Genomic DNA, 26,820 nt, shown 5'->3' with positions numbered 1-26,820 from the left:
CGACAGATTCCACTACTGCGAAGCCACGCGCCTGGTGAGTTTCCGGATCACATCCAGGACCCGCTCTTCCGCACTAAGTCCCCACCAACATCACCCACGCTGGGCGGCACAGGGGACCGGCCGGCTCAGCTGGAAGACAAGCAGCCTCTTCATCCCTTTAAAAAATTAGTTTGTTTGAATTTTGGAAATTCTAACATACTTAAATCAGCGGGGCTGGTGGCTTCAGCTGCAACCCCAGGTCAGGGCTGCCTCTTTTCTCTGCCTTCCCTCGGTCCGTGACACCCACCGTGTAAAGGGAACCGCTGCACCCAACTCCCACCTTCACGTGATCCTTATTTTTCTTGATCTTAACAGATCCGGTGTCCTTTCTGTGAGCTTTTTGCTGTGAGCAGAAAGTTCCTGACTTCCTCAATGCTGCAACAGGCGGCCAGGAGGCAGCCGGAAGAGGGGACACCCTTCTGCACTCTTTCCATAAATGGGGGCTGCTTGTTTGCGTGTTGGTTTGCTTTTCATACCGAGGCTCTCCTCTGCTCTGTATTTCATTTCAAAGTCACCAAGCAAGAAAACTGACCCGGCTACAGGTAAATGAGACTCTTTCTTGCTGCTGACCCTGGCTATGTTCTTTCCTTTATTTCCTTTTCCAGGGACTTGATAAGCTCCTTGCAGGATCTATGGACATTTGGGGCTGTTTCTTAAAGGAGCCAGATGCCTGATCATTTTTAGGATCCCACAACTGGGAAAAGCTCAGCGCTGATGGGGGAAAGGCCCAGGGATCAGGGAATCCCAGCTTCCTGACAGAGGCGGTGTTGCCATGGAAACTGAGCTGCCACAGCTGCCTGGGCTCTGACATCCGTGATTGGCTCTGGCAGGGGGTGGAGATGATCAAAAGCCCTTCAAAAGCCAGTCTCCGAGGGAAGCTCCATTGCCTTCTGTCTCCTCCAGCTGCCCCCGCCAGGATAGAGAATGTCAGCTCTGCTCCTTGCTCAGACCTTTAGTGGCAAAAAACCCAAAAGACTGAATTCTGGATCTAAGTGTTAAAAAAAAAAAATAGAAAATTTAAAATTCTATATAATAATGGATCCTAAACCTATTGATTATCAGAACCCCTTGTTCACATGAGGTTTCAAAAAATACCAGTTCTGGGGCCCCAAACTGGGAGAGTCTGAATCCTGGTCATAGGGTCAGTTTCTGCACTCTGTATTTTTAATCCTTCCCCAGATGATTCTAATGATCATCCATATTTGAGAACTAGAACTTAGTTTAGTTTTTTTTGTTTTGTTTTGTTTTTTATTTATTTACTTTTGGCTGCGTTGGGTCTTCGTTGCTGCGTGCGGGCTTTCTCTAGTTGTGGTGAGAGGGGGTTACTCTTCGTTGTGGTGCGCGGGCTTCTCATTGCAGTGGCTTCTCTTGTTGTGGAACATGGGCTCTAGGCACGCGGGCTTCAGTAGTTGTGGCTCATGGGCTCTAGAGCACAGGCTCAGTAGTTGTGGAGCACGGGCTTAGTTGCTCCGCGGCATGTGGGATCTTCCTGGACCAGGGATTGAACCTGTGTCCCCTGCATTGGCAGGTGGATTCTTATCCTTTGCGCCACCAGGGAAGCCCTAGTTTATTTTTAAAAACCAAATATTTAAAAATGTATCTTTGGAGGTTCCATTTGGAAGGTACTGCTTGTGTTTTACTCCCAATTCCAACCCTCTACTAAGTGTCTTCTTCCACTGTCTTGGAATGACTAATCCATGGTACAGGTGTGGCAAATACAGTCATGCAAAAAGAGACATTTCATTCCACTTTTACTAAAATTGCTGAGTAACTTAAGAGATGAGAAAGCAATTCATAATTCTATTTTAATAGCACCCCAGAATGTCTCCTCCTATCTCAAGGCAAGCTGTGAAATCTCCTAGATTAAATTCATTTGAGTTCACTTAAACTTGTAAGATTTGGAAAACACTGCTTTAGAGTCAAGGAAAGAATTCCAGGAGTTTCCTCCCTGCCCCCTCTACCCACACTCCCACCTTCCTTCTGTCTCCAAAGACACTCCTCTGCAGAGGAGGCGCTCATGTGCATTCTTTTTCCATCGAGATCCAGTCAGGAAGACAGACACCACACTAGGTATTTCAACAGAGGGGATTTGATACAGGAAGTCTGTTACAGACATCAGAAGACGAAAAAAGCAAAACAGGACACTAGGATACAGAGATAGGTAGGAAGCAGCTTCCACTCTTGGGGAAGAGTTGGAGTCACCGGACCTGGAAGTTGACTGAGGGCCACACAGGACTGGGACCCAGGTCTCAGGGTAGGGCCCGGCTGAGCCACTGCTGGCAGAATGCGGCGAACCCTGCAGCCCCGTCCCCACAAGTACAAACGCCCCCCATGTCCCCTGCCCCTTGTTTGTGGAAAAGCTCCAGTCTCCCAGGCCTCCCTGAGTCACAAAAGCGTAGGCTCAAGTAGTTAATGATTAGGACAACAGAGGCACAGACTCAGTGTCTGACGGGCATTCCTGAGCTGTTTTACAGATACTGTAACTGCCACCAGAGGGCATGACACAAGCTGCTCCATCCTGAGCAGCACTGAATCTGTGGCTAGCACAATTCCAAGAACTGGCCTCAAGAGAATGGGATTAATATTATTGCTCATAGTAATCTGTGCCTTTGTGACATCAAAATAATTATAGCTTGCTCTGCCCGTACATGTAAACGGGCAACTAAAATTGTCAACAAAGAGATGCTACAGACTCATGTTGACATCTTCCACTCTGAGAAGGCGCCCAATGTCAGCATGAAGCAGTTACAGAAGATGGACATTCGCCCCTAATCCCACAGAAATGGGATGATGTTTAACAGTGGGGAATTGAAAGCAGCTCTTTTGCCCCTTTCCTGTTTACTCATTTCTGTCCCTCTTTAACCTTAAAAACCAAATTATAGGAATGAGATCACTAACCAATAGAAACTACATCCTGACTTATGCTCTCCTGAATGCACACCATGATTTGCCTGACCTGTTGATTCTCTTCCTAGATAAAAAGAAGAATGAACAATGAAGCAGTTAAAGAATGACTAACTCTCTACCCCCAGTAGCCCCCTTAGCAATCCTGCTGGCAGATCACTCGGATAAGATGACATCTGAAGAGAGAGTCAGCCAGTCTGCACGCAATGGAGATGCAGAACCCAACCTCCCGCCTTGATGATTCCCTGAGATTCTCCTCCTCCTCACATTTTTCCCTTTAAAGACTGTCATGGCTGAGCAGAATCTTCAGAGGTGGTCTCTGGACACGAGTCCACCTTCTCCCCAGATTGCCAGCTTTTCTGATTAAAGCACCTTTCCCCTCTACTGACACTTGCCTCTCCAATGATTGGCTTTTGAGCAGCGAGCAGCCGAACCTGAGTTCAGTAACACTGGTACCTCAGGAGGTGGGAGGAGAGGCCTCTTGGACCTGGGACCACTGCTACCTCAGATGGAGTGCAGTGAGGTTCTGGGACCATGGAGAGAGGCTGAAGACAGCAAACAGCCACTGCTGCCCGGTGAAGAGCCACTGATAGGCTGACACCCAGAAGCAGCAAACAAAAGGGAAGAAGGAAAACCCCTCTCCCTTCCGCTGCCCAGTCTCCCTCTTGGGTGCATCAGTAGGAAGCCAGCTGACCAGCACAAAGGATGGTCTCCAGAGTCTTGGCCCCTGTGTCACAAAACAGAGTAGAGAAGGGAAGGTCTGGGGCGGGGCGGGGGGGGCGGCGGCAGTGTCTTGGTCAAGCACAGCATCAGATGAACCTTTGGGTCAAGAGAGTAGGGAAAATTGCATTGGCAGAAACCAGGTTAAAAGCTTTTGTTTCTGCGGCTGCTTTTTTTTTTTTTTTACTTTTTTTTTGGCTGCACCCTACAGCATGTGGGATCTTAGTGCCCTGACCAGGGATTGAACCTGTGTCCCCTGCATTGGAAGCGTGGAGTCTTAACCACTGGACCACCAGGGAAGTCCCTGCGGCTGCTTTTCTGATGGTCGAATAAATTTGGGAAAACCAATGCCATTAGCATATTGAAGGCTCTGAGAAGTCCTACAGTAGAGGATCCTGCTTTACTTTGTTAATTATTTCTCAAATTTATTTAGTATGAATTCCTTATTTGTTTGGATATAATATTCCTCAGAGCATGCAAACTGTGCTGTAAATGCCATTCTAAAAAAGGCACTACCTAAGCCCAAACCGCTTTTTTATCTGTTAGCCTCTGGAGCTGGGAAAAAATAACATATACAAGTGAAACAGGAAGAAAACCAGAATTCTATCTGCAAAGTACTGAGTCTAACTATTTCACTTTCATGGTTCCTCTTATCTGTAGAGGGGACCTCCCCCCTGCCCTTCACCACACTGTGAGGAAAAGAATTCCTCACTCAACCTCCAGAAGAATCACTAACCATGAGCCATAACAAAGACCACCAGCCTCGACATAATCTGAGAGAAACGGGGAAGTGTTCCATGGAACTGCACAGAACATCACAGAGACCTGGGTGCCCACTGCCCTTAAACACACAGAGTAGCTTGACAATTACGCCATGGGGCAAAGGGCAGCTCCACTTTTATTCAAGGAGGTAAAAGGCAACTCCACTCTCTACCTTTCCATCACTTTTAGGACTCTGATTATTTCGACCTCCTCCATCCCTGCCTCAGGCTGGAAGAGGCATCTGATTTAACACCCGACACAGGCTGACCCGGAAACAGAGGGTGCAGGGCAGCAAAACTCTCTGTGGCAGATGCAGACGTCGGGGTTGAGAGGTTGTCTGCAAAGGCAGATGCTGAGAGAAAAGGAGCAACCAGGATGGAGAGAGGGGGAGGGGAGGGGGAAGACGGAAAAGGGGGAAAGGGGAGGAGGGGGAGGGGAAGAGGGTGGAAGGAAGGAAGAAAAAACAGCTGCTTGATGATTTTCTAGACCCCCTGGAAACTGGCTCTAAATTATCCCTGTTCAACTAGAATGTTTCCAACTCGTAGACATATCCCACACACACATGAAGTTATGCTAATCTGGCTTTTACCTTTGAGCTGGATTTCATTCATGAAGACAGCTCTTTCCTCTCTGGAAATCTGGAAATTTCTTACGCAAAAGCAGTTTGAATTGATTTTACTTATTTAACTGTATCCTATTTATTCCATTCTGTACCCTAAAAACAGGTACCAAAAATTCCAAACACTTAAATGTGGATGCAAGTAGCTATCACATGACTTCAGCCTATTTCTTTTCATCATGACTTGCTATCTACAGACCCGACGTGGCACTAGATTCATACTAAAACATTCTGGCCCGATTCTAGTTCTGAGAAACGTTTCTGTCCCATTCATCTGGAAGCTGATCAGTCGAGACAGAGTCTCTGGTAGTTTTGTGTCCAACACCCACACAACAAAGGACAGAAGTTCCTGGGGCAGAGGCAGGAGAGACCAAGCCCAGTTAAGTATGTATAGTTCCAGGGATTAGAATCTCCTATTAACACCCTAGCAGACACAGTCTCTTTCTGAAATTAGATTTCTTTCAGCAGATCTGGCCTTACTCCACAGTCAAAACAACACTTCTGAATATCCCCCAAGCTAGTTCCCATCCACAGCCTCCTTTGAAGGTGACCTATGAAGGTTGCTTCCACTTGTATGCTTTTGCCTGAAGGAACAGCACCTTGTCTACCTCCTAAATTCGCTGGCTTTGTCTTGCTTCTCGTTCATTTGATTCTCACTCTTTCTACCCTTTTGGAATTAATCAGTCTGCTTTCCAAACTTGACTTCAGCTGGAATACAGATTTAGATTTCCCTTTGCTCAGCGGCCCATGACTGAAGGCCAGCAGTGGCTCCTGTTCCCAAGTTTAGTTCTGCTTACTGAACCCTAGCACGTGCAGAGGGTGGTCTGAAAATAACAGAGTGCCCTCCTGCCCATAAGCGGAACTCTGGCCCTGAGTTACTTCATAAGTAAAATGACCTATGGGAGAGCGTACCAGTTAACCCCTTTGTAGGCTTGAAAAACTACTCCTTGTAAATATTTTAGCAACGTTTGCTTTTTCTCTTTAACAATTTTAAATGTACTTAAAATATTTTTCCTGAAGTTCTTAAGGTCTAATTATACAGGTTGTTATTGCTGATGATTCTGGATTGTTTCTTTCATGTATTTTGTAATTTAGAATTGCAAGTTCATTTTGGTGAGACTATCTATAGGAATTCTGTGTAGGGCTGAAAATACACCTTTCTAGAGAAGGCTTTTAATAACTTTTATTGAAGACTCCAGGATTGTTATCGGCCTGAGACTGCATTTCAAACTATTTTGTTAGGGAATCTAGGCTCTCCAGACAGTCCAAATCCAAACCTTAAACCCGAGGGAGGGCAACCTGAAGCTGACCTTGCACAAATCTTTTCACTTTGCCTAAGAAGGTATTTTCAGTGTAAGTCTATATAGGATCAGAAGTGGTTATCAAGCAAGTTCATATTCAGAATTGACTACATACACAACGGAATCTTGACAAAACATAAGAACGAAATATTCAAAGTATAAATACATGAGAAACAACACAGGACTTTCATTGCTAGCAATAGTGCTGATTAGATAATCTGAAAACCCTCTTACTACAAATCACTTAGAGGTACTGGACAAAAATATAAAAAGTAGGCTTTTAAGTGCTAATAGGAAAGTAAGGGAAATACTCCAGAAACTGATATTTTGACTGTTCTGTTTTTTTTTTTTTTTTTTTTTTTTTTGTGCCAGTTTAACAATGGGTTTGAGTTTTAATGTCTATGAAAGTACAGGAGGCAAATTTTGGGGTCCACGAGGGGTAGAAATTTGGACCTAACGCCCTCAAATAAAGAACACTTGAATTACTATACATCTGTGAAAGGGGAGAACTGAAAACATTTATCCCCTCCCAAAGCGAGACTTAAAGGAAGCTCTTCTGTTTAGCCTGACCTATGGGGGAAAGGAGATGGGAAGTAAAACCCTGAGAATCTGCAAACACATGAGAGCCTCAGGCTGCATTACCCTATGCAAATCTCATATGCTGGACAGAAGATTCATAAGGCCTTATGATTTTCAAATACTATTAACAATGCAATTTCTATCATAATTTTATAGATCTTCTTAGGAGTGGTATTACTTAGTCTCTCTTGGGCATCTATTTTACTGATTACCAATACAGAAGGCATTTGGATCCAGCCTAAATCCTTTCTTCTGCAAATCAAACATATTTCCTCTTGTTCTTTTTTTCATTATTTATTTATTTATTTATTTATTTATTTATTTTTGGCTGCGTTGGGTCTTCGTTGCTGCACACGGGCTTCCTCTAGTTGCGGCAAGCAGAGGCTACTCTTCGTTGTGGTGCGCGGGTTTCTCATTGCGGTGGCTTCTTTTGTTGTGGAGCACGGGCTCTCAGGCGCACGGGCTTCAGTATTTGTGGCACGTGGGCTCAGTAATTGTGGCTCGCAGGCTCAGTAGTTGTGGCACACGGGCTTAGCTGCTCTGCAGCATGTGGGATCTTCCCAGCCCAGGGCTTGAACCCGTGTCCCCTGCATTGGCAGGCGGATCCTTAACCACTGTGCCACCAGGGAAGCCCCCTCTTGTTCTATTCTTAATGGAGGCCAGACTCCTTAAATAATCACCCTTCTTCATGGTACTGAAGACCCAACCTCCCTGCCACACATTCCACTGCATTGTCTTAGTAACCCAGCCGCACAGAGGGTATCCTGGAGGGAAATGTCCAAGATCAAACGGGGTGTCTTTCTTCACGAACTAACAAATGAAATTCTCTCCTTTCTAGTTTTATTAGCAGTGAGAATCTCTCTTCAAAGAATACATTGAAATGAAAGGTGCCACAGAAAATGCACCACTTTTAAATCCCACAGAGGCTTGAAACTTGCTTTAGTAAACATTTTCCAAGTAATGCTGTTTGTAGAATAATTACAGTCTGGCTTTTTCTGTCATCAGAATCGAGTGACTGGTTCTCTGATGACTATTTTTTTGCTCTAAAAAACACAATGATTCTGACCGTTTCTGGCAGATTGTATTGTTCAAGGGTAAACTTTGATTTTGTCTCTCTCTGACTCTGTTTTCAAAGTGAAGTAAAATGGAGTGTTAATTCAACATGTGTCAGTCTGGATAGTTAAATCCTATCACCTCTATTCACCATCTATCTTATGTCCCTGCTCTTTCTCTCCCCTCTACCCCAAACACATACAGAAACATAAAGTCCTTTATTCTCAATATTTGATTCTTCTTTTTATATAAATTTATTTATTTATTTTTGGCTGCGTTGGGTCTTTGCTGCTGCGTGAGGGCTTTCTCTAGTTGTGGCGAGCAGGGGCTACTCTTCTTTGCGGTGCTCTAGCTTCTCACTGCGGAGGCTTCTCTTGTTGCGGAGCACGGGCTCTATGTGCGCGGGCTCAGTAGTTGTGGCTCACAGGCTCTAGAGCGCAGGCTCAGTAGTTGTGGCTCACAAGCTTAGTTGCTCCATGGTATGTGGGATCTTCCCGGACCAGGGCTCGAACCTGTGTCTCCTGCATTGGCAGGCGGATTCTTAACCACTGCACTACCAGGGAAGTCCTCAATATTTGATTCTTATGTCTAACATTTTCCAGATACTTACACATTTTCCCCACCTAGACCTATATATGTGTCCATTAATCCCAGAGAGTAACTGTGTATTCATAAGATCATTACAAAACAAAACACAGAACTGTTAATAATAACTATAAAAGCTGCTATTTCTTAAGTATTTCTTATAATCCAGAGTTTCTGTTAGGTGCCTCATATAGGTTACCATATTCCATTCTTTTGGCAACCTGTTATGAGTCGAATTTTGCTTCCCCCAAAAGATACATTGGAGCCCAGACTCACAGTACCTCAAAGTGGGACCTTATTTGGAGATAAAGTCTTTACAAAGGTAATTAGGTCAAGGTGATGTATCAGGGAAGATCCTCATCCAAGATGACTGGTCTCCTTATTAAAATAAAGGGAAATTTGGACACAGAGACACACACAGGAAGAATGCCATGTGAATACAAAGACAGCTGTCTACTACCTGAGGACAGAGACCTGGAGCAAACCCTTCCCTCACAGCCTCAGGAGGAACCAGCCCTGCCAACACCTTGACTCCAAACTTCCAGCCTCCAGACTGTGAGACAACTCATTTCTGTTGTTTAAGGCACCCAGTTTGTGGTACTTTGTTACAGCAGCCCTAGAAAACTAATGTACAACCTTACAATTTAAGTCTTATTCTCTTTTTACTACAAAGGAGGACCCTGCATCATAGGAGGATTAAAGCCCTTACCCAGAGTCCTACAGGCAGTCGTGGTAGGGCTGTCAGGCAACACAGATCTGTTTTGTTCCAAAGCCCGCGTGCTTGCTGCTATAACGTGCTGCCTCCACACCTACGTTTGCACATGGGCTTCCTGGACATACCTAGAATTGTACAATCAAGGAATTTTTATATTGTTTATTCCGAGGAGAGCTTTTTGAAGACTCACTTCCCCATGTTTTGGGAGTGAGTTATCACAGAAAGCTCGAGAGTGAGGTAGAGCCAGTGACCTGGTTTGGGAGAAGCAAGGATATATAAACAATACATCATTTTCAAATATAAGTACCTCTCATGCAATATTTGGGACATGCTTACACTAAATTTTTTCCCATTGTTTATCTGAAATTCAAGTTTCACTGGGATTTCTGTAATTCTATTTGCTAAGTCTGGCAATTAAAAGTTCTTCCCCAGGAGAACTTTTGGTTTGGGGTCTCAGCCCCTGATGGCATGGGAGTGATGGCACAGAAGTGGCAGCAGAGGTGTCAATACCTAGGCCTGCTCTACGTGTGACGTTCTTGAATTGTCTGGGAAATGCTTGAGAATGCTCAATAAATACTGCCTATTATTATTACAGCCATTGGGAAACACCCTCTTAGGTCCCAGGAGAAGATGCAGGGGTGGGGAGGGGAAGGCAGAAGGCAACAAGAGAAGAGATATTCTTATTATTCCAGGGGTGGACTGGCACTGGAGGGCTTACACAGTAAGATAAAAGGTTGGTGAGACATGTTGGTTTAAGGAATGAATGCCGCAAATCCAGCCTTTTTGCGCATCTCATCGGTCTTGGGCCAATGGAAAGAAAGAGCACAGAGAGCTAAGATCACAAAGGACTAAGGCCTGGAGACACAGCGGCCACCATACTTACTCCTTAGGGGAAGTAGGAGAGATTCAGTAGATGTGTGAGAGACACAGAAATGGATGTCTTTTAAATTAAGTGGAGTGAAGTAGTATGACTGCAATGGAAAACTACTGGGAAGCCAGCTACCAATTAAAACAACCAGAAAATTCCTTGCTGCTGAACGAAACTCAAGAAAAACATACTGTGATCTTTTTGAACAGCTTATGCCTTCTGAGTTTCTGGCTAAACCCTCCTAATGAGTAATGAGAAATCTTTTGGAAAATGGAAAGAATGCTCCAGGACCAAAAAAAGTTAAGTCAAAGTGGTGGTCATGAAATTGGCAACTCACTGATAACTCCTTTTTTTTTTTTTTTTCTTTAAAATATACTTCTACTTCTGGGTTTACTTATTGTTACAGAACCATGCAAGTATTTCCACGGCAGCAAATTTTTGTCAGTTCAGGAGTCATGAAGTGTATATGTAATTTTCTTTCTGATGATTGGCACAGGAATGTGGAAAATGGGCAGAAACAGAAGATGACTGACAATTTCTACAGCAGCTTGTCTGCTTTGTGAAATCAAAGTGAGGAGCCGCACACGTTTCTTAGGCTCAGTGTGTACAGAAAATGGCCTTGGGTAGGATGGTCCAGAAGCCCGGCTCCGTATCAGCTGCTCCTTAGGGCGCTCTGTGCCCGTCGTGTGCACCCTGATCTCCTGACATATCCCAAGTTTACGTTACTAAGGAGGCGACTGTAGGTTAGTAGAAGAAGCAGCTAAGAATATTTGTCATTTTTCAGAGACATGTTGACACAAAATGGAGATACCTATTTGTAGCAGAGTGAACTGTTACCCTGTAAACTCTTTATATCACTGTTTTGCCTTCCTGAGAAAAAGATACAATTTTTATCTTGTTAAGAAATGAGACATATAACCAAATAGCTAAATGATTACAGTATGAAACACCACCAAGCACAGCTAAATAAGCCGTTCATGGTGTCCTCCGATGCCTAAAGTTTTTGTGATCTGCTCAAGTTTTACCCTAAAGCCTCCCCTAATTTGAACTAATTGTGTGTGAAGTTCCCATCAGCATGATTACAGCCACAGCAAAATATTATAAGGAAAATGTTACCAAAAGAGAAATAAAGAGAATTACACTATGTGAAAGCATTTATTCACATTAAAGGGGAATACAAATATAAGGTTTTCTTGTTAATAATTTGAATTAAATTTCAAATTTATATAATTTCCCCAGATTGCCTAAAATTTAACTTTTTTAGCAAAATTTTTTTCATCAACTATACAAGTTAATGTGCTAAATTGATCAGGGAACTGAAACGGTTAAGCAACTCTTCTTGGGAACTTTATTTCATTTCAATTAAAAAAGTATGCATGGGTCCAGCTGGATTACTGATCTCCAAGAAAACGATCTGGACATCTAGACCATATGGGAACTTAGATTTGCACATTCTGGATCAAGTCTTACCTTTGTATTACATCTTCAAAGGACTTTCACCAGGCAACAATGTTGAGTAAATCAAGTTTGTGACTATCAAGTATATTATTAAAAATATTTAAAAATTAATGAAATCAATTTTAAAGTGCACAATTAGTACTTTAATAACTCAGATGATTTTTTCTTTCCAACCAACCTAATGTCGTGAGGTTCATGGTAGCTTCCCCTTAACTTTTTGTGAAGTAAACCATGATCACTCAGGGCTTCTTGACAGTAGCTAAAACCAACATCGGCACAAAGGTGAAATGTGATCCTCTGAGCCTGCTCTGTATAAAACAGGGTAAATTCTGACCCTACACAGATAATCTGGACTTCAGATAATCTCTGACAGGTAATTTTTAATTGATTGTACAGAGTTGTAATTGTGATAAGTGGATTTAACTTTCAAAATAGAAAATGAAAAGCCAAGATATTGATAAATAATGATCTGTGTCATATACGGTGACATTTATGATGAAACCTTATCAATTCGAGTCATTAGGTAAAGCAAAATGTCAATTTTCTTGTCACTTTTCAAATGGTTTTCAACATCAGATACTTGGAACCATAATACAGAACCCTCCTACATAGAAGTCAACTGTTTAACAATTTAGAATTGCTGTTTTCCTTCATTATCCCTACAACAATTCTCCTTCCTTTTGACCTTTTTATTTCTAAAGATGTGTCCTTTGATGGTGATAAATGGAATGGGATGAAATTCAAATGAACACTTATACTCATGGCAATTCTGGCAAAAGTATGGATGGGGAGGGGTGGGAAGTGATTTGCTACAATTAGCACCAAGTATATGTCCGTGAAAAGAGATTTCTCTCAATGAATCCTTAATTAATTAATTAATGAGGGACTCAATCAATTTCTGCCTTCTGGCGATTATCACATGTAATCAGAACTTGATTGTAACTATAAAACCATGTGAAACTACCAGTAACCGCAAATTATATTTTAAAAAATTAATGGGAGCATAAATGCCCACTCTAAACGCACATGTGCTTTATTTTTCCAGTCTCACAAAGTATTTGAAAACCACAGCTGTTGATAATGCTTTAGATTTGCCAGATCCTGTAACAGTGCACTTGTTTTGCCTTGAACATGGCATTTGTACCGCATTAAAGTTTGGCAAGCTTAATCTTTGCTAACCACGGGCAAATGGGAACACGCTACAAAATGTAAAAATACATTTCAGCCAAAGCCATTATCAAGTATATGTTTGTTCGGATTTGACGAAGAACCTCTATGTTGTTCACGCACACTTGGCATCTCTACATTCTGTGTACCGATTATGCTTGCGATGAATATATCACATGCCTAATAGTCAAAGAAAGCTCTAAGCAAGGGAGAGGAGGAAAAGAGGGGGGAGAGGAAAGAAGTCCTATTTCACTTCTGTTGGAGTGAGGACGCACCTCCATAAACTCTTGGGGGGAACTCTTCCTGTGGCTCCTTGTCCCCCTCCCCCGCCTGATGCCCCACACTGAAAGTATTCTTGAGTAGTTGGCGAATTCTCTTTCATATCATCACATAGGAGAATCTACCCTTGCATTTATCTGGCTACAAGCCTCATAATAGAATAAAACTATGTTATCTGGCTGTTTACCAACACAGAGCTCAAGAAAACCATCATCTCTGATATTCAAACATAATGAAGTTCTTCAGTCTGGCAATCCACCCCAACCATAGACGCAGAAGAGGTATAGGTGGTATATACGATATTGGCATTACTGTCCTGTTTTGTTCATCCACTGACGGAGACAAAGCCAGAGCAACATGTGCTGCAGGACGGAGTTTGTGACTTAGTCCCAGGCCCTCCCCAAGGCCCATCACAAAATACTTCCATTAAACTCCCACTATTGGCTACCTTTCCCATTGATTCACCACAAAACCTTTCAAATAGGGCATCTCACATTTGTCTCATGACATGTGTCAAGTAGAATCAGCAGAAGTTATGTGATTATAATATTCATCGCACAGACTCTAAAGGAAAGGTCAGCTTCACAGCAGGACCCAAATTAACGCCCGTTCCCCTAAGCTCGCCGTCCACGCCCACCTTTCAGTGTCTCGTGACAGGAACCACCTTCTAGACATCCTTTTTCAGTGCCCAGTAAGTGGACACGTGATATGAATAAACACCAAACACAAAGGTACCCACATTCTGCGTTTCAATTGGATTTAGCTCTACAGAGGAAATAAAACAAATCAACCCCCTGGAACAAACCAAAACAAAACAAAGAAACAGATCCTTTTCCTAACGGTCATCGACTCCCTCACTCATTTATTCAGTAATTTTTGAGCTTTCACTAAGTGCTAGGTGCTATCTTTGACACTGTTCACTTCAGGCACAGTGAATGAGATGACCTGTAAAATATTTAGCTCAGTGCCTGGTGTGTGAGAGGCAAGCAACAAAATTAGACCTCCTTCCTTCTCAAATTTTTATCCTTGAACTCGTCAATCATATGCAACCTGAAGAAAATGATTTGCTTCCAATCCAGTCTCATCATCCCTTTAAATCTACCCCCCGTGCAGTTACACACTATGAAGTTTAGCATGAGCTATTGAACCAGGGAGAATAAACCACCTGCAGGCAGAATCACGGCTTGTGATTCCATTTTTTGTTGTAATAGAGGAGAGGAAAAGGTCAGTGAAGTGTTCCGGTATTACTAGGCTGTATCTGTAAACACACATGTACACATACACAGACACTTTTGGAAGGTTCCATTGTTAATCTAGGCAAGTAGCTTTGCAGTTGCCAATAAGCATTTACTATCCTCTTTGATTGTTTGACGGAATTTAACTTTTATTTACAAGCAACTTATATAAATAGACACAACCTTAAAGCTGACACTTTCTGCGCCATCTTGCATCCTATTTGCCATTTTTTTTTCTTGGCTCCCAAGACTAGGTCATAGATGGAGGAGAAACCAATCTGAGACATCATCAATTTTTCACTTTCAGCAGTTTTTATGATATATGCCAAATGCCACCATCAGATTGATCATTGCCACGTCGCAACCTACACTAATCCCCGAGGCATCCACAGTGAACAGACCCTGACATAAAACACATATAAAAGTAGCTGCAGGTCCGAGATATTTAAAGAACTCATCTATGACCTCTACTGGTCAAGCTAGTAAAACACAACAGCTACCATGATTTCAGAAGTGTTCTCCTATTTTCATTCATTCATTTAACAGGTACTTTTTAGCACCTACTACGTGCCAGGCACTGTTTAAGGAAGGACAACGACGATAAACAAAACAGACAAAAAAAAAAAACCCCTTCCCTCCTAACATTCAGCTGGGCAGCATTTAAACTGTATGCATTATAAATATGTTAACTGTATTTTGGAAGGTAATAACTGCTTTTAAAAAGAAGAAAAAGTAAATCAAAGGAAAGGGAATCAAAAGCACTGAGGAGGTGGAGCTGGAGAAGCAGGCTGCAGAATTAAATTGGATCCTCAAGATAAGTGTCAGTGCAAGGGTAGAATTAAGCAAAGACTCCAAGGAGGCGAGAACCTTAGCAACTTCAGACCTAACACATAGGCTCTTAAATTCGTTAAATTAGACATCACCCTGGGAGCAGGGTTCTTTTTCACCGTTTCCAGAGAGATTTTGGAGTCAGTCAGACTTGTGTTCAATCCTGTACGGGTCAGCTTTGCTGCAGCAACAAACAACCCCAAATTCTCACTGGCTTAAAGCAGGGGTCCCCAACCCCTGGGCCACCGACAGGTACTGGTCCGTGGCCTGTTAGGAACCGGGCACACAGCAGGAGGTGAGCGGCAGGAGAGCGAGTGAAGCCCCATCTGTATTTACAGCCGTTCCCCATCGCTCGCATTACCACCTGAGCTCCACCTCCTGACAGATCAGCAGCATTAGATTCTCATAGGAGCGCGAACCCTACGTGAACTGTGCATGCGAGGGATCTAGGTTGTGTGCTCCTTGTGAGAATCTAACGCCTGATGATCTGAGGTGGAGCTGAGGCGGTGATGCTAGCACTGGGGAGTGGCTGCAAATACAGATTATCATTAGCAGAGAGGTTTGACTGCACAGAGACCATCATAAATGAATTGTTTGCACACTCACATCAAAACCCTATCAGTGAGTGGCAAGTGAAAGGAAGCTCAGGGCAACCACTAATTCTGCATTATGGTGAGATGTATAATTATTTCATTATATAGTACAATGTAATAATAATAGAAATAAAGTGCACAATAAATGTAATGGGCTTGAATCATCCTGAAACCAACCCCCGCCCCGGGTCTGTGGAAAAATTGTCTTCCACGGAACTGCTCCCTAGTGCCAAAAAAGTTGGGGAACGCTGGCTTAAAGGACAAACATTTATTTTTTGCTCATGTTTCACAAGGGCTGCAAGCTAACTGTGGGTCAGTTGTGACTGACAGGCTTGGCCCTGCTCCACATGTGTCCTATTCCAGGGGCAGGGCTGGAGGGACGGCTACCCTCTCAGTTATGTTGTCCCCACAGAGGAGGTCAGGGCTGAAGTGCACCGAATCGCACCACGGAACTTAAAACTTCTGCTCTCATGGGGTACCGATCAATTTCATTCACGTTCCATTGACCAAAGAAAGTCGAAGTGACCGAGCCCAAATTCAGTGAGGGCAGGGGAGTGAGAGTATATGTGGCCCAGACACAGAAATATGGCAAGGGCAAGGAGGGAGTGAATAATTGTGAACAAATAATACAACGTAACTGTAATGAGTCACTCAATCTCTCTGAACCTTACCTTGTCCGTCGGTGAAACAGGAATAAGAACAGGCTACCTGTGAAGAATAAATGAGATATTATAAATGTACTCAGTACAGTAACTGACTTATAATAAGGGATCAATAAAAGTTAATATCCTTTTGTTGTCTTCTTCCAAAGGTGGTATCATCACTCTGGCCCAATTCCTTTCGAGGCTTAAGAAGGCATGGGGCTGAGGTAGGAGGGTGTCGGGGGGGATGTGTTGGAAAACTGAGGAGCCTGGGACTGAAATGTGGATTCAGTTCTTGCTCTAAATCCTGGATAAATTACTGATCTATAAAACAAGGCATCTGTCTAAATGATCTCTAAGGTTCCTTTCTGGTGCTAAAGATCCTCAGTTTGGGATAAAACACTTACAGTGGGTTCTTCCTTTTTCTCTAGAGCCACTGCTGCTTAGTTCTAACACCAGGTGGCGCTAGAAAACAACTTAATGGAAAAGGACAGAGGCTTTTCTGGGGTGAAGGTTGGAGAGTCTAGAAAGTTACTATTTTCTTCTTATAGATTGTTATAAAGCAGAACTCCTGCAGCTGGTAGTTGCTCAGAAAGCACCACTTTGAGGAAACAGCACCCAGAAACAAAATGCTCACTCTAGTTCTAGGACCTCAGGCTTTGGGAAAGGACCCCAGGAAATTGGGGACTGCCCCAGACAGTTTCTAGGCTTTGATTTTGGAATAGGGGAGCTTCTCTATTTTTGAGCAGAAGCATGAGGTAATTGGAGCTGTGCTCTAGGATGATACATCTAGTTGCCATGTGATGGGAACAAGGAGTGTCTGGCACAGGGGAGGATTGTTTACGAGACTCTTATGACAGAAAAGAATCCATGTACACGGGTCTGAAATAGAAGAGTGGGGACTTCCCTGGTGGTCCAGTGGTTAGGACTTCGCGCTCCCAATGCAGGGGGCATGGGTTCAATCCCTGGTCAGGGAAATAAGATCCCACATGCCACGTGGCATGGCCAAAGGAAAGAAGAAGAAACAGAAGAGTGGGAGTGAGCATAGCAATGGGTGAGATGTTACAGCAACAGAATCTCTAGAACTTGGCAACTATTTAAATAAAGAGGCTTCAAGTAGGATAAGTCATTATGAAAGACGACTCCTGGATAAGTAGGAAAATGTTGGGGCCACTGACAGAAAACACATGCCTTTGGGTGGCAGTATTACTGTTACTCCTGCACTTCACATGTACACCCAGAAAAAGGAACCATGAGGGCTTCTCCCTCATAGGTACTGAGGAATCCCCAGTGCACGAGCTTTGGTCCTAAAAGGGCCAGACTTGGTCTTTTCTCAAGAAATGTTTTCTTACACATGATTTTATTTTACTTACAAAATCCAGAGGCATTTCTCTGTTGATAATGGGGACAGGGGATGTATGGGAAATCTCTGTACCTTTCACTCAGTTTTGCTGTGAGCCTAAAACTGCTCTTAAAAAAAAAAAAAAAAAAAAGAAATCTGTTTTTTAAACTCTTGGCAGATTCTGGGAAGATGGTGCAGTAGGAAGCACTAAGAATCTGTCTCCCCCCCCAACCCAGACAAAAATCACGCTGGCAGAAATCTGTTTGATGTAACTATTGTGGAACTCTGGACAGCTTACTGAAGGCTTGCAATGTCCATGGGAAGACTTGGACTGTTCATTTTGGCCAGTTTCAGCTCTCAGCACAGCAGCAGCTACCCATCCCCAACCCCATGGCAGGCAGCTGTGCATGGTTCCCAGAGCAGCTTTGCACAGCGTGCAGGAGCCTGGGTGGGCAAAAAAGACATCAGTGATCTGTGCTCTGGTCACTGGTCACTGCTTCTGATCACAGAGGGGCAGACAAAGAGGCAGTGCCCATTGTTGTAGCCCCTCCCCCACTAATGCAAGTCCCTCCTCATCTGGCTGAAGTGACAGCCAGGAGATTTAAAGGGACAGTGCCCTTTTTTTACCCCCTTTATTTTTCTTTTTCCCCTTTTGGTAGTCAGATATTAAAGACTAGACTATTAAAAAATGACTGCATATATGGGGAAAATTAGAAAGTGACTGGGCATGCCCAGGGAAAGTCTCAGAAAAGACCTAAGAATACCTTAAGTTTACACCTGAGACACCCTCAGCTAAGAGACAGTCTATGGAATCAAAAAACAAAAACAATAAACAAACACAGTAACAAAAAACAGCAAACCCTGGGAGAAGGCAGAGAATATAATTTCCAGAGTTACCACGTTACTAGATTCAAATGTCCAATTTTCAACCCCAAAAATCATAAGGCATACAAAGAAACAGGGAAGTATGGTCCATTCAAAGAAATAAAATAGATAGGTAGAAACCGTCCCTGAAAAAGATCCAACAGAAGAAATATTAGACAACGACTTTAAAACAGCTGCATAAAAATGTTCAAAGAACTAAAGGAACATGTGGCGAAAGTCAAGAAAACAGTGTATGATCAAAATGAAAATATCAGTAAAGAGATAGAAAATCTTAAAAGAGGTCAAAAGGAAATTCTGGAGCTGAAAAGTAAAATAACTGAAATTAAAAATTCACTAGAGGAATTCAAATGCAGATTTGAGCAGGCAAAAGAAAGAATCAGCAAACTTAAAGAAAGGACAAAGGGAATGATCAAGTATGAGGAACAGAAAGTAAAGAGACTGAAGAAAAGTGAACAGAACCTAAGGGACCTGAGGTACCAACAAGCAGACCAACACCGCACAGTGGGAGTCCCAGAAAGAGAAGAGAGAAAGAAAACGGCAGAGAGGATATCTGAAGAAATAATGGCTGAAAACTTCCCAAACTCGGTAAAAAACATGAACATAAATATCCAACAGGGGACTTCCCTGGCGGTCCAGTGGTTAAGACTCCGTGCTTCCACTGCAGGGGGCATGGGTTCAATCCCTGATCAGGGAACTAAGATCCCACATGATGTGTGGTGTAGCCAAAAAAAAAAATTAAGAGAAAAATATCCAACAGGCTCAATAAGCTCCAAGTCAGATGAACTGAAAGCCAAAGAAAAAGAGAAAATCTAGAAAGCATTAAGAGAGAAGCAAATAATCACATACAAGGGATCCTCAATAAGATTATCAGCAGATTTCTCATCAGAATCGTTGGAGACCATAAGGCAGTGGGCTGATATAGTCAACATGCTAAAAGAAAAGAAACTGTCAACCAAGAATTCTATGTCTAGCAAAACTGCCCTTCGAAAGTAAGGAAGAAATTAAGACATCAAGATAAAAGCGAAAGAGTTTGTTACCAGTGGACCTGTCCTGCAAGAAATGCGCAAGAGTCCTGCAAGAAATAAAAAGACATTAGAAGCCATAACAGTAACTCAAATCTATATGGAGAAATCAAGATCTCAATAAAGGTAAATACATGGATAATTATCAAAGCTAGTATCATTGTAACAATGGTTTGTAACTCCACTTTTTGTTTTCTACATGATTTAGGAGACTACTGAATTTTAAAAATATATTAGTTTATGTTTTGGGGCACACAATGTAGAAAGATGTAATTTTATGACATCAACAGCTGAAAGGGATGGGGATGGAGCTGTAAAGGAGCAGAGTCTGGGTACGTTACTGAAGTTAGGCTGGTATAAATTCAAACTATACTGTTATAACTTTAGGATGTTAAACGTAATCCTTGTGGTAACCACAAAGAAAACAGCTACAGAATATACACAAAAGGAAATGAGAAAGGAATTTAAACATCTCACTATAAAAAATCAACTGAACACAAAAGAAGACAGTAACACAGGAAATGAGCAATAAAAAAGCTACAAGGCATTTAGGAAACAAATAGCAAAATCACAGAAGTAAATCTCTCATCAGTAATTACTTTAAGTGTAAATAGTTTAAACTCTTCAATCAAAAGACAGAGATTGGCAGAATTGATAAAAACACATGATACAACTATATCTATGAGACCCACTTTAGATCCAAAGACACAAATAGAGTGAAAACAAAGGATGGAAAAAGTTACTCCATGCAAATAGCAACCAAAAGAGAGCATGGGTGGATATAAAAATATCAGACAAAATACTTAAAATTGAAAAAGTTTACAACAAAGAAAGACACTGTATATTAATAAAAGTTTCAATAAAGCAAGGAGATAAAACAATTATAAACATTTGTGCATCAAACTATGTGAAATTAAAACTGACAGAATTGAAGGGAAAAATAAAACAATTTTACAATAATAGTTGGATGCTTCGAGATCCATTATCACAATAATGGATAAAACAACCAGACAGCACCTTACTGTACAGCAGAAACTAACACAACATTTTAAATCAACTACACTCCAGTAAAAATTTTATAAAAACCAAAAAACCAGACAGAAGATAAGAAAGGAAATAGACACTTAACAATACAATAGATCAACTAGATCTAACAAACACAACAATAGCATGCATATTCTTCTCAGGTGTGCATGGGCTATCCCCCAGGATAGAATACAGGTTAGGCCACAAATGAAGTCTCAAATTTTGAAAGATGGATATCATACAAAATATCTTCTCCAACCACAATGCAAAGAAGTTAGAAATCAACAACAGAAGGAAAACTAAAAAATTCACAAAATTGTGGAAATTAAACAATACACTTCAACAACCAATGGATCAAAGAAGAAAATACAAAAGATATTAGAAAATACTTACAGACTAATGAAAACAAAAACACAACATGTCAAAACTTATGGGATGAAGTGTAAGTGTTGCTAATTGGGCAACTTATAGCCATAAACACTTACTTTAAAAATATGAAAGAACAACTCAACAAAAAAAAAAACAACAAAAAAACAAAAAAAACCCAACCCAGTAGAAAAATGGGCAGGAGACTTAAATAGACATTTCTCCAAAGAAGCTCAACATCACTAATTATTAGAGAAATGCAAATCAAAACTACAATGAGCTACCACCTCACACCAGTCAGAATGGCCATCATTAAAAGTCTACAAATAACAAATGCTGGAGAGGGTATGGAGAAAAGGGAACCCCCCTACACTGTCAGTGGGAATGTAAATTGGTGCAGCCACTATGGAGAAGAGTATGCAGGTTCCTTAAAAAAATAGAAGTAGAGCTACCATATGATCCAGCAATCCCACTCCTGGGCATATATCCAGACAAAACTCTAATTTGAAAAGATACATGCACCCCTATGTTCACAGCAGCACTATTTATGATAGCCAAGACATGGAAACAACCTAAATGTCCACTGACAGCTGAATGGATAAAGAAGATGTGGTATATATATATATATATATATATATATATACAATGGAATACTACTCAGCCTTAAAAAAGAAAGAAATAATGCCATTTTCAGCAACATGGATGAACCCAGAGATGATCATACTAAGTGAAGTAACTCAGAAAGAGAAAGACAAATACCATGTGATATCACTTATATGTGGAATCTAAAATATGACACAAATTAACTTATCTACAAAACAGAAACAGACTCACAGACATAGAGAACAGACTTGTAGCTGCCAAGGGGGAGGGGGTGGAGGAGGGATGGACTGGGAGTTTGGGGTTAGCAGATGCAAACTATTACATATAGAATGGATAAATGACAAGGTCCTACTGTATAGCACAGGGAACCATATTCAATATCCTGAGACAAACCATAGTGGAAAAGAATAGAAAAAAGAATGTATATATATATGTATAACTGAATCACTTTGCTGTACAGCAGAAATTAACACAACATTGTAAATCAACTATATTCAATTAAAAAAACAAGAAAGATGGGACTTCCCTGGCGGTCCAGTGGTTGAGACTCCGTGCTTGCAATGCAGGGGGCACGGGTTCAATCTGTGCTCAGGGGAAATAAGATCCCACATGCCACACAGTACAGCAAAAAAAAAAAAAAAAAAGATATCAAATCAACAACCTAACATTATAACTTAAGGAACTAGAAAAAGAAGAATGAACTAAACCCAAAGCTAGCAGGAGGAAGGAAATAATAAAGATTAGAATAGAGATAAACAAAACAGAGAAGAGAAAAACAATAAAGAAAATCAATGAAACTAAAAGTTGGCTCTTCAAAAAGATCAACAAAATTGACAAACCTTTAGCTACTGGACTAAGAATAAAGGACAAAAGAATCAAATTACAAAAATCAGAAATAAAAGGGGGGGACATTACTATTGATTCTAAAGAAAGGAAAAGGATGTAAGAGAGTACTATGAACAATTATATACCAACATGTTGCACAACATAGATAAAATGGACAAATTCCTAGAAACACAAAACCAACCAAGACTAAATCATGAAGAAATAGAAAATGTGTATAGACCTACAATTAGTAAGGAGATTGAATTTTAAAAATCTCCAGACAGAGAAAAGCCCTGGACCCAGCTGCTTCACTGGCAAATACTACCAAACATTTGAAGAACTAATATCAATCCTTCTTTTAAACTTTTCCAAAAAATCAAAGAGGATGGAACACCTCTTAATTCATTCAATGAGGCCAGAATTACCCTTACACCAAAGGCCAGATAAAGACACAACAATAAAACTACAAACAAATATCCCTCATGAACATTGATGCAAAAATCCTCAACAAAATGCTAGCAAATCAAATTCAACAACATATTAAAAGGATCATGCCCCATGACCAAGTGGGATTAATTCCCAGAATGCAAGGATGGTTCAACATACAAAAATCAATGTAATACACTACATTAACAGAAAGAAAGAAAAAACATCATACATGATCATCTCAATTGATGGAGAAAATGCTTCTGATAAAATTCAACGCCCTTTCATGGTAAAAAACATTGAAAAAACTAGGAATAGAAGAAGAAAACTACCTCAACACAGTAAAAGTCATATACAAAAATCCCAGAGCAAATATCATACTCAATGGTGACAGACTGAAAACTTTTCCTCTAATATCAGGAACAAGACAAGGATGCCTGCTTTCACCACTTCCACTGTACATAGTACTGGAGTTCTACCCAGAGCAATTAGGTAAGAAAAAGAAATAAGAGGCATCCAAACTGAAAAAGAAGAAGTAAAATTATCTCTGTAGATGACATTATCTCACATATAGAAAACCCTAAAAGATTCCACACAAAGAAAACTATTAGAACTAATAAATGAATTCAGCAAAGTAGCAGGATACAAAGTCAATACATAAAAATTAGGTGCATTTGTATATACTAAGAATGAGCAATCTAAAAAGGAAATTACAAAAACAATTCCACTTATAATATGGAAAAGAATAAAATACTTAGGAATTAACTTTACCAAGGAAGTGAAACACTTGTTCAATGAAAACTATAAAACATTGCTGAAAGAAATTAAAGAGATAAATAAATGAAAATAGATCCTACATTCACTGATTGCGAGACCTGATATTGTTAAAATATCAATATTACCCAAAACAATCTACAAATTAAATGGAATCCTTATCAAAATCCTAATGACATTTTTTTTTGCAGAAATAGAAAAATCCCATCCTAAAATTCATAGAGAATCTCATGGGACCTTGAATAATTAAAACAATCTTGAAAAAGAAGAGCAAAACTGGAGTACTCACACTTCCTGATTTCAAAACTTACCACAAAGCTATAGAAATCAAAACAGTGTTGTACTGGCATAAGGACAGACATAACAATAATGGAATAGAAAACCCAGAAATAGACCATTGCATATATAGTCAGCTGATTTTTGACAAGGATGCCAAGACGATTCAATGGGGAAAGAAGTCTTTTCAACAAATGGTGCTGGGAAAACTGGATATCCACATGCAAAAGAATGAAGTTGGGTCCTTAACTAACACCATATATAAAAATTAACTCTACATGGATAAAAGACCTAAATGTAAGGCCTAGGGGAGAAAAAAAAAAAACTCTTTCAAGAAAACTTGAGTCAAAGCTTCACAACATTGGATCTGGTAATGATTTCTTGGATGTGACACCATATGGGACTTCATGAAAATTTTATAATTCTGTGCATCAAAGACACTATCAACAGAGTAAAAAGGCAACCCACAGAATGGGAGAAAATATTTGGAAATCATATATCTGATTAATATCAGAATTAATATCCAGAACATATAGGGAACTCTTAAAACTCAACAACACAAAAAACAAACAACCCAATCAAAAATGGGCAAAGGACTTGATATACAAATTTCAAAGATATCCAAATAGCCAATAAGCACATGAAAAGATGCTCAACATCACTAATTATTAGAGAAATTCAAATCAAAACTACAATGAGATACCACCTCACACCCATTAAGATGGCTACTATCAAAGAAACAAAACAGTAAGTGTTGGTGAGGATGCAGAGGAATTGGAACCCTTGTGCACTGTTAGCGGGAATACGAAATGGTACAGCTGCTGTGGAAAACAGTATGGAGGCACCTCAAAAAATTAAGAATAGAATTACCATATGATCCAGCGATTCTACTTCTGGGGTATATATCTCAAAGGAAGCAGGGTCTCAGAGAGATATTTGTACACCTATGTGCACAGCAGCATTACTGACAATAAATAAAATGTGGAAACAAGACAAGGGTCCATTGACAGATGAATGGAGAAGCAAAATGTGATACATACATACATGAAATATTACTCAGCCTTAAAAGTGAAGGAAATTCTACAATATACTACAATGTGCATGAAACTTGAGGACAATATGCTAAAATAAGGCAATCACAAAAAGACAAATACTGTGATTCCACTTATATGAGGTACTAAAAATAGTCAAATTCGTAGAGACAGTAAGTACAATGGTGGTTCCCAGCGGCTAGGGGAAGAGGGATGAGGGAGTTATTGTTCAGTAGGAACAGAGTTCAGTTTTTTTTTTTAAAGATTCTTTTCTTTTTTTTTTTTAATTTTATTTATTTTTGGCTGCATTTTGGGTCTTTGTTGCTGCACGTGGGCTTTCTCTAGTTGTGGGGAGCAGGGGCTACTCTTCCTTTTAGTGCGCAGGCTTCTCATTGGGGTGGCTTCTCTTGGTGCAGAGTAGGGCTCTAGGCGTGCATGCTTCAGTAGCTGTGGCTCATGGGCTCTAGAGTGCAGGCTCAGTAGTTGTGGCGCACAGGCTTACTTGCTCCATGGCATGTGGGATCTTCCCGAACCAGGGATCGAACCCATGCCCCCTGCATTGGCAGGTGGATTCTTAACCACTGCACCACAAGGGAAGTCCCAGAGCTTCAGTTTTATGAAAAAAGTTACGGAGATGTGATGGTTATACAATATTATGAATGTATTTACACCACTGAACTGTGCTCTTAAAAATGGGTAAGTGGTAAATTATATATTATGTGTATTTTGCCAGATACACACACAATTGAAAAAAACAATTCAGAGTAGCAAAACTAAAAAAAAAGAAAAAAACCCTTAGGCATTTATCGAGCCTCTTGTATGTCAATATGGCAACACAGCACAGCAGGAGCAGTGGCTTTGGGGTCAGACAGGCCTGGTTTTAAATCCAGAAATCCAGCTCTACTGTATTATCACCTCACTTCTCCTGTATAAAACTGAGCAGAAGAGAGCATGTTTGTCTTCAGCTTCGAAGGTTTTCTATTACCTGGAGCAAGTTACTTACTCTCTCTGGTCTCAATCCCACCTATAACATAGGGAAAATAATACCAATCTCATAGATTAGCCATGAGAAATAAAGACAGTATGCCTACAGAGTAACTAATCAGTAAATGTCAGTTCTCTTTCCCTTTAAAGAAAAGGCTATTAGGATGCCCTTAGGTGAATCTGTCAGACAAGTTCAACATCAGCACAGAGACAGATACAAGGCCTTGGTTATCTGTGGGCACTTCTTGCAAGAACTGCTGAGCTCTCATGATGCGAGACACTCAAAAATCAAATCTATTAAGCTGGCCTGCAGCTTGAGACTGAGGGTATTCACTGGTTCACAATAAATAAAGAGGAAGAAGGAGTTACACAATGCATCTCTGTTCTAATTACTCAATCTCTACCCAACTGAAAACTTGCTTCATGAGAGATTAGCCACAGCCCCTGGAAGCAATAAACGTCCTGCGTTGCAAACCCCATTTTGCCATCTCACAGAACCTTCATAAATCTCGGTTGCAGTAAATGCATCTCTTATCTATGAAGCGACTATTTTAAGAACATTTTTACAACAGTCATCATTATTAGTCCTTCGGCCAACTCTCCCAATTAGGGGAAGAAGAAATTAATATGCAATACTGATATTTCTATTTTGCATTTAAAGGGAAGATAGCTTGCTGTTTTCAAGCGATACAGGGCAATTTCTGGGATGTAAGGCTAATAGGTAATTTCCAGAGTTGGGTCATTCCTGCTTCCATCTCATTCTGGAAATGAGCAAAAACTATTGGTCACCAAAGTGGACAAATGCCCTCCAGCAAACAACCAGTGTGGAGTGTCCACCAAGGGGTGCACGGTGCCACCAACTTACTCCGTAGGAAGGTGAAGACTAAGCAAAAGTCCTTGAAGCGACGGTGCCT

At 41.0% G+C, this 26,820-nt stretch overlaps 1 protein-coding gene across 29 annotated transcripts in view; it reads right to left on the bottom strand.

Annotated features, from left to right (window-relative positions):
- The window catches only part of SAP30 (Sin3A associated protein 30), a 101,303-nt gene that overhangs the window by 20,966 nt on the left and 53,517 nt on the right, over positions 1 to 26,820 (bottom strand). For 27 of the 29 annotated variants that reach the window (XR_009503950.1, XR_009503939.1, XR_009503930.1 and 24 more), the window contains one exon: positions 16,377 to 16,413. The gene's annotated coding sequence lies outside the window, so the exon portion shown is untranslated. Of the gene's footprint in view, positions 1 to 9,271; positions 9,403 to 16,376; positions 16,414 to 26,820 lie in introns of all 29 variants that reach the window. The other 2 variants (XR_009503955.1, XR_009503947.1) reach the window with 1 other exon arrangement.

This window comes from Balaenoptera ricei, chromosome 6 (genome assembly GCF_028023285.1).
Source record: "Balaenoptera ricei isolate mBalRic1 chromosome 6, mBalRic1.hap2, whole genome shotgun sequence".
In the NCBI taxonomy this organism is placed as follows: domain Eukaryota; kingdom Metazoa; phylum Chordata; class Mammalia; order Artiodactyla; family Balaenopteridae; genus Balaenoptera; species Balaenoptera ricei.
The sequence above is the reverse complement of the archived record's forward strand: the minus strand, read 5'-3'. Positions and strand labels throughout refer to the sequence as shown.